This window comes from Ursus americanus, chromosome 10 (assembly GCF_024610735.1).
Source record: "Ursus americanus isolate L20-20 chromosome 10, mUrsAme1.1.p, whole genome shotgun sequence".
Lineage (NCBI taxonomy): Eukaryota > Metazoa > Chordata > Mammalia > Carnivora > Ursidae > Ursus > Ursus americanus.
Window position 1 is genome coordinate 39,939,408 of NC_142136.1, and position 8,566 is coordinate 39,947,973.

General features: G+C 35.0%; 1 pseudogene; it reads left to right on the top strand.

Moving 5' to 3' along the window:
• The first annotated feature begins 3,933 nt into the window (after positions 1-3,933).
• LOC123801003 (CBY1-interacting BAR domain-containing protein 1 pseudogene) lies at positions 3,934-4,960 on the top strand (annotated as a pseudogene).
• The last annotated feature ends 3,606 nt before the right edge of the window (positions 4,961-8,566 follow it).

Below are 8,566 nucleotides of genomic sequence, written 5' to 3' on the forward strand. Positions count from 1 at the left end.
TATGTGACCTTGAGCAAGTTACAAAATTTCTCTATAAATCACTGTAAGTCTTTAAGTTCTAATTACGTTAATAACCCAGGTTATGGAGTGGTGAAAAAGAATACATGAAAGTATATAAATAAATAGGAATATCATCAAGTATATAGAAAGTATCCTGCACAAGAAGCTAGTATCACTTATATCAATATATTAATGTTTTATTAATATAACATTGATATATTGGACATTGTTATCAGCATCATTAGAGGGGAATCTGATTAAGAGATAAAGGTCACAGGGAAATTCTTTGGAGTCTTACGTTGGATCTGCCTTTAGATAACCAAGCAGAAATGTCAATAGGCAATTGAGACGTAGGGGTTTGGCTCTCAAAAGAAAGGTGTAGAATAGAGATAGAAACTTGAAGTATTTTGTAAGCATTTGATCTTTAAAGGAAGGTGTATGGATGAGTATGTCTAAGTATATAGAAAAGAAAAAACAAAGAATTAAGTCTTGGGCTGATCTTAAGGAATTAGAACATTTCATGGGAGAACTAAGAAGGATTAGTTTGTGGGGGACCTGAGAAAACAGGCCAGAAAGGTAGAGCTATTGTCACAGAGGCTAAGGAAAGAGGTGCGTTGCAAGAGAAAGGAAATCCTCAATGATATTAAATTCTGCTCAGGGGTCCAATAAGGTTAATTACTTGATACTGGTTTACAGACTTGATTTGAACCTCAGTTTTCAGGTTTAAATAATTTCTTTCTGATTCTTCTCTTTAACTGAAGAATTATTTAGTTGTATTTTATTTTATTTTTTATAGACACATAGTTTTATGATTGTTAGTTTTTAATTTATCCTTTCTCATTGACAACTGGTATTTTATATTTGGTCATGAAATATGATACTGTTTCTTTTGGATTTTCTTTCAGGCTCCCTTGGGGTAGCATTATGACCTGATATGTGCTTAATTTTGTCAAGTTTCAAGTGTGCATGATAAGAATAAATATAGTCATATTGTTGGTGTAAATATACAGCTATTAATTCTAGCTAATTACTATTTCTTCAGATCTTCAATAATTTTGCTTATCTTTTGTCTGCCAAATCTATCAATTTTTGAGACACATGTGCTACAACTTCCAACTACATTTAATGAATTATATTGCCCTTTTTTCATATATATTCATAGTTATTGTATTTTAGTGAGCAGATCTTTCTTTTACCAGTATTTAAAATTCCACTTTTCCCTGATGATTTCTGTTTTCCTTGACTTTGTTTTTCTCTCATATTAATTTGTTATCCCAGGTAAAATCCTGCTTGGATGGGAGGATGAAGCAACGATACAACTCAGTTCCAACAGCTTCTCTCGCAAGCTCACATCCGATGTCTCACGCCCATGTATCTCCCGTTAGAGGATTCTGCCTGGCAGGGAGCTCTCTGTACTTCTTGCATAGATGTTTCCTTTGGTTGTGCTGTTCCATGCTGATGGGCTCAGGAACGAGTGTCAAGGGCAGGCTCAGTGACGATGCCCTTTTGGTTATAACATCCTCATAAAATAATGTCAGTGTCTCCCCTCACTGAATCCAACTGTCTGAGAGCTGGAGTTCCATTGCTCTGCCTCTCAGTGGTGAAAGGGTGAAAAAGGAGGAACTTAGTGTGATGTGAGGGTCCAAAATTTGCATGACAAAAAGTCTCACCCCTCAGGTTCCCATAGATGACAGTGGTCCCTCCACTGTTCTGGCCTGCCATTTTCTGCTTCTGTGACACTTCCATGTCTTTAGTATTTTTTCAAAAATTTTATTTGAGTATCTCAACTCTGTCAGTCTCCCACTTACAGCATCTCTAGGGTTACACTGGAAAGAGGGAGTCAGCAGCCCACATTAGTTTGTCATCTTATTAAGAACCAGAAGTCAATTTTGATATACTGTAGAAATCTAATTCTTCAAACTGACAAATTGATATTTAAATCAGGCTATTGTAATAATCCTCAAGCAGATTGCATTGCAGGTGTCTAAAAATCTTATAAATAACCTCTTCTAACAAGCAGTATGCTGTATATCATCCAAAATGAGAAAGTAAGGATACGTGCTTTAAAAAGTACACATTTAAACTTTTACTCAGGTGAAATATGCACAAACACCAGGCTTCAATGCAGATGTTGGCTGGGGCTTAGGTTACTGTTAGGCCTCAAGGTACAGGGACTATACTGTTTTTGTTTCTGATTCATTCAATCTATTACTGAAAAGAAAAACAAGCAAACAAAAAAGTAAAACAAAAACAAAAGATAGTGAAGAAACTAAAGACATTCATGTAGCTGCAAGGTTATTTTCTGACCAGCCCAGTTTTAAAGAAATATATATAAGACATCAGTTTGTGATGTAAAGCAAATAAAAATTTAACAGCATGGGTTTTAAGAACAGATTCAAGAAAATCTGAATTTAAAATGACAGAGGAGTGCAGTAAATGCTAAAATACTTCAAAAAATTAAAATAAAATAAATGTTTGTAATACAGGGAGTTACAAAATATATGAGTGACATCTACATAAAATATTTCAAGCTCATCTTTTAAATCTTCTGTACATAGTGAGGAGACACTAAATTATTTTAAGTACAGATATTTAGAAAGATAACTGGATCTATTGTGAAAAGTTTGACTAAATTTCACTTTCAGTTTATCCTATTAGATAATTTTTTTAAACAAGGTTCCAGAGGCTTCATAGGACTTCAGCAAAATTTGGGTTCACTTGTTCTTTTAAAATACATAGTCAATTCTTGATTATTCTTGATTAGATTATAAATTAACTGGGATTAAGAACTAGGCTCATCCCATAGACAACTGGATTCTATTCTCCCATTATGTAGGTTTTTCCCTTCTATTGTATTAACTCCCGAATCAATATCTCTAAGTCCAGAGCTCTGCTAAAGTCTGGACCCATACATACAACGTTAGCTGAACATTTCTACTGGGAACACTCATCGATCTCCAAAACCCAAGATTTTCCAAACTGAAGTTATTATCCTCTTTAAAAATTAGTGCCTTCCTATAAGTTTCCTGTTCTTGAAAAATGAATAGTACTGCTACCCACTCTGGCTAGAAATAAGACTTGGTTTGAGATCTGTCTCTTTTGTTCCCTACAGATGACTAAGCGCCAGCTCTCTACAAGTTTTTATTAACTATTTATTATTGTTTTAGTCACAGGGGATATTTTCAAATACAATTATTTGTATGTATCATAATAAACCTTTAGCAGACATCATTTTTCCATAATGCAACCATTTTCTATAAATATTTCACTTTTCGGAAGGAAATAATTTTATTCTTTTCCATTCAAATGTCATTATAATACATGTGGCCTGAACTCAAGTAAAAGTTTGAAAGCATCTGCTCTATCTGTGCACACAACAGGGGGTAGAACTCAAATGAAAAAGTGAATTCATAGCATGCTGTGTCATGATATTATTAGACTAATTTTAGTGACTCATTGTACTCATTTTAAAAAATATTATTAAATAAAATTGTGCATAAAAAAGTTATACTTAAATGATCATTATTATCAGCTTTATATAATGAGTGTTCTCTTTAGGTATCATGTAGAAAGAAGTTTCTTTGCTTTAAAATGTAAAAAAAAAAATAAAAATCATTCTGAATTGCCTAAATAACTTTTTAACAAACTCATCAAAGTAATTACGACCTTCTAAATGTTACTGAGGAAGTTCTGTTCCCTGCTACCACAGGAAACTTGAAGGACATGATGCTAAGTGAAATAAGCCGGTCACAAAAAGACAAATACTGCCTGACTCCACTTATATGAGGTACCCTAAAGTAGTCAAAGGCCTAGAAACAGGAAGTAGGATGGTGGTTTCCAGAGGTGGTGGTGGGGGAGGGGAGTTGTTCAATGGGTTTAGAGCTCGGTTTGCAAGATGAAAACGAGATCTGTTGCACAACAGCGCGTATAGCTATGGCGGCATACTCTACGCTCAGAAGTGGTCAGGATGATGAATTTTGTAAGATGAATTTTGTACTACAACAAAATAAGAAACAATTAGAAAATCAAGTAAAAAGGGGAGCTTCAGGAAGCGGTGGTTCGCGGCCCTCCCCCCAGCACACGCCCAGGTCGGAGGGCGCAGCCCAGGGTCCCCGTGGATCGCAAGGCAAGAAGCCCGGGCGACGCTTGGAAAACCGGTCTGCTCAAACCGGACGACTGCAAGATGCTGCCGCAAACGGGTACAAATCTTCGCTGCTTACGTGCGGAAAAGTGCCAGAGTGCGAGGCGAACCAGACCTACCGGTGAGGGAAACGCACGTGGACGCCTCTGCAGAGATCCCAGATTTAAAGCAGCGCCCGAAAAGCGGGATGAGTTTGCCGAACTGCGGGATTATCGACAAGCAGAGGTGGAAAGATTTGAAGCTGAAGCAGTTGAACCTTTGAAAGCTTACGGAGCCGTTTTTAAAAATGGAAGGAGAGGACCTTGAAGCGACATTAAGAGCAAGGAATAGAGAAGCTAAACAGTTAACTCAGGAAGAACATGTTCGGAAACCCTGATGTTCGACATCCTATTTCACAGGCAGAAAGCGACTTGCGGAGAGTTGCGATGGATGCTATCTGAACAACTTGTCTTCTGGAGGAAGATAGGGAGAATTTTGAAAAGCAGAAAATAAAGGATATAAAGACCGTATTTTCAGAATTTATCATTATCGAAATGTTATTTCTTGGCAAAGCATTAGAGGTCTACACTGCTGCCGACCAAAACATAAAATGCTTGATGAGGAGGATTTAGAGATTTTCCAAAATCTCTGTATGCACCAGATTCTTCATCCAGTTTCGATATCGTAAAAGCAAATTCAAAGTGGCCCCTTCAAAGATCACTGTCAGCTAAGCGTGTGTCTGGAACAGGACAGTTATCCACCTGTGCACTAAGAAAGGATCAGCAAGCAGAAGATGATGAAGAGGACAAAGATTGAGACGTTACAGAAGAAGAAAATTAATTTCCTTCCATGAACTTCACACTTCAATATTCATCTTAAATGACTTGGTGTGCAGAATTACTAAATTATAAAACTTGATACTGGCTTCATACACGTTAAACCTCAAAATGAAATCCTACTGGATATGGAAATTAAAGGAAATTTATCCTGACCAGAAATTAAGGTTTTAAAAAATATTACGCACCAATTGTTTCTTTTTTTAAATAGATTTTTATTTATTTGTCAGACAGACAGCACACGAGACCTGTAGGCAGAGAGAGAAGAGGCAGAGAGACGCCATCCCAGGACCCTGAGATCATGACCTGAGCCAAAGGCAGACGCTTAACCGACTGAGCCACCCAGACATCCCATCACACCAATTATTTCAACACCCAATCTAGCAGTATGTGGTTTTTGTATAGGTTCCATTTTTTAAAAAAGATGGTGTGCTTCAAAAATATTGCATATCAACACACTATACCTAGTTGAAGTTGCAATAAGAGTAGATGACAGGAAACGAGTTCTAACAATTCCACCTGCTTCTTCTGCGCTCATCACCAAAAAAGGGTCTTTAGTCACTCTGATTAAATACAAATCCTATTCTGTAAAGCCTTAATCAAAAAGACAAGTTTTTTTCTTTAGCTTTGTTTTTTTCACTTTTACTACAACTTGAAGTTTCATTATTTGATACGTAATTTACTTTTCAACAAGACTGTAATTACTTTTGATTAAGGGTAACGGGACACTAGGATATCAGTGTCTTAAAAGCACTATAAAGCATAAATTTTAGCTTCAAAAAGAAAGGCACATTCAGCCTGATCTGGGTTTTAAAATGAAAATACTGTCATACTAAAGCATTATATGCAGTTCTATAACTTTTGGAAAGCTGTAATTTGGTGGGATGTTGCCTAAGAAAACATCAGGGGAAAACATGAATCATTAAAAGTCTATAAAAATGTTACCAAACCACCAACTAATTAATGAAACAGTATGTAGTTTTATTCTTAAAAATAATCCGTTTAATCAGACTCTTTCAGTACGTCCAATGCTTTTGTTTCTTTGGATGGGGATTGTACTCTTGTTATTTCATGGATACGAGTTAGGTGTATAAAAATTATGAAATTTATAAAATCATTTGGGATAACCACAAAAAGCAATTATTCATAACAGAAAAATACTTTCTGGAAGAAAAGTAATAAAAATGGCTTTTGAAGAAGTTTTTACACACCATTCATGTGCTTGTTAAAGTTATTGAAGATAAATAACAAGGTCAGAAAATATATGTTTACAGTTTGATTTAAATGTGTCCTAATCTTCCAAAAAGTATCAAAAAATATCTGTGCCATAATAAGATGTGGGTTAGTTTAGAATTCATAGTTATTAGGTCTTATTCATTCTTAAAATGAGCGAGCTAATGCCAAAATAATGGGCTCTTTCAGTTTGTGGAAAACCACTTAGTTGCTTTGAAATCGTATGTTTAATATAAAGTTATGTTTAGTTCCAATATTGATTGGAGAATATTAGCTTGATTTATTGTTTCAAATAGTATTACATGGTTTTTGTTCTTGGGCCATTATGTCACCAAGTTAGAAATTTATATCAGAAGATAGCCTAATTGTGGCTCCTCAAGTCTGAAAACCCTTTTATAAAAGATTACCATCTACATATTATTGAATAAAATATGTATGAGTTCAGAGACAATATCACTTATAATGCAATTTTTCCTAAAATTATGTTTTCAGTAATACGTATTAAATTTCTTAATGTTTCTGCATCCTCAACATGATTTTTCTATTGATTCAAATCAGTCTCACATGATGCAGATGCTGGATCGAAATCAACTTCAGTGCTATCCTAACAGCCAAGTTCAAAGATTTCCTCTGCCCATAGATTTCGCCCTTACTAGATGCTTAAGTTCAAAGAATCACTGGAGGTACCAACTCCTTAACAGGGAAGGGGGAATATAAAAACGAAAAAACTAGTGGTCCACAATATTTCCACATTTTCTAAAAAGAACAATGAGTTTTCTGGCTTTACTAAAACTATGTGAGTATTATGTAATGGTGATGAAGTGACAGTTTTATTTGAAGAAGACATATACTGCAGGATTGAACTCACATGAGGAAAAGTGAAAGGGAAAAACAGAGAGAGGGAGAGAGAAATTTAGAATCATATTGACTCAGAGGTGAAAAAAGAATGAATATTTTTGAAGCTGGGGTTCCAGAAAATATGTTTGATTACTGGCATACCTATGACAATTATGCTAGTCTCCTATTAGAATTTTAAACAGTTACTAGGATATTTTTATGCATTGAATTTACTTATAAGTAAGATTACAATATTGTTATAAATTTTATTATTTACATTAATTTAACCACCGAATGAATTAAAACCATGGAGTATATGTATTATGAAACTTAAAAATACATTATATTACCAGAAATATAGGTGTTGATCAGAGACATTCTACAGGATTCAATGTTTAAATGAAGTTTGTTTCCTTAATCATCTTCTTTCCATATCTTTCCTAACAGTTCTATAGAAATTTACCCACTCCCTTTCTACTAATGTTCATCTTAATATGCAGGAAAAAAAGCAAAACAAAATAAAATAAAACAGTTCTCATGAAATCAGAATAGAAAAAACCAAAACAGAATTGTAATTCCATCCTTTCAGGCCATAGGTGACTATACACCTTCAATCTATGTGATTAAAAGTCCCCTCAAATGATTCTTCCCTGAAAAAAGACATTTCTCTTTCAAGACACTTGGAATTGATATCTACCATTAAACACATAAATATTAATGGCTAATAATTTTCATATGACCATGCTCATGTTTGTGGGGGGGAAGAAAAGTTTAATCAAATTTTTTAAAATAGCAATTTTTTGGCTCAGTCAGTTAACATCTGCCTTCAGCTCAGGTCATGGGATCAAGTCCCTCATCAGGTTCCTTGTTCATCAGGGAGCCTGCTTCTCCCTCTGCCTGCCACTCCCCCTGCTCGTGCACTTTCTCTCTCTCTGACAAATAAATAAATAAAATCTTTATAAAAAAATAGCCATTTTTCAAATGTTTCCAGCACACTAGTGTATCAATTCTACATGGACTGAAATGAGGAGGAATGTTGTGAATTGCAGGCTCAGAGTAACCTGTAAAACTGCTTAACTCCAACTCAGTATCTTTTATACTTGATACTCTACAAGATCGGTACATAGGCAAAAGGTTAATATAACAAATGCATTTAATTAACTAATGCTTTTGAGAAAATCTTTGGGACAACTCTTTGGTCTAGACACTGGGACTATCAATTACCAAAAACAGCAAAGCTACTGCTTTTATGAGGACAACAAGCAACAGATTTTGTAGTAAGTATTAAACCACATCTGGGATAAATGCCTGCTAGAAATAAGCAACTAGGAAAACTCCAATAACAGGATAAGTCCTAATGTACGTTAGGGCTTGGATAAAGTTTTCCTGAGAAAGTTACTTTGCAACTAAAATGTGAAGAATGAAGGCAACTAAGTATTTAATGAATTAACATGTGAGTGAAATTCATTCAAGATCGAGGAGTCAAATCCAAGTTCTACTGATACTTTGCTGGTTAACAGTTGTGCCGTCCGATTAACTT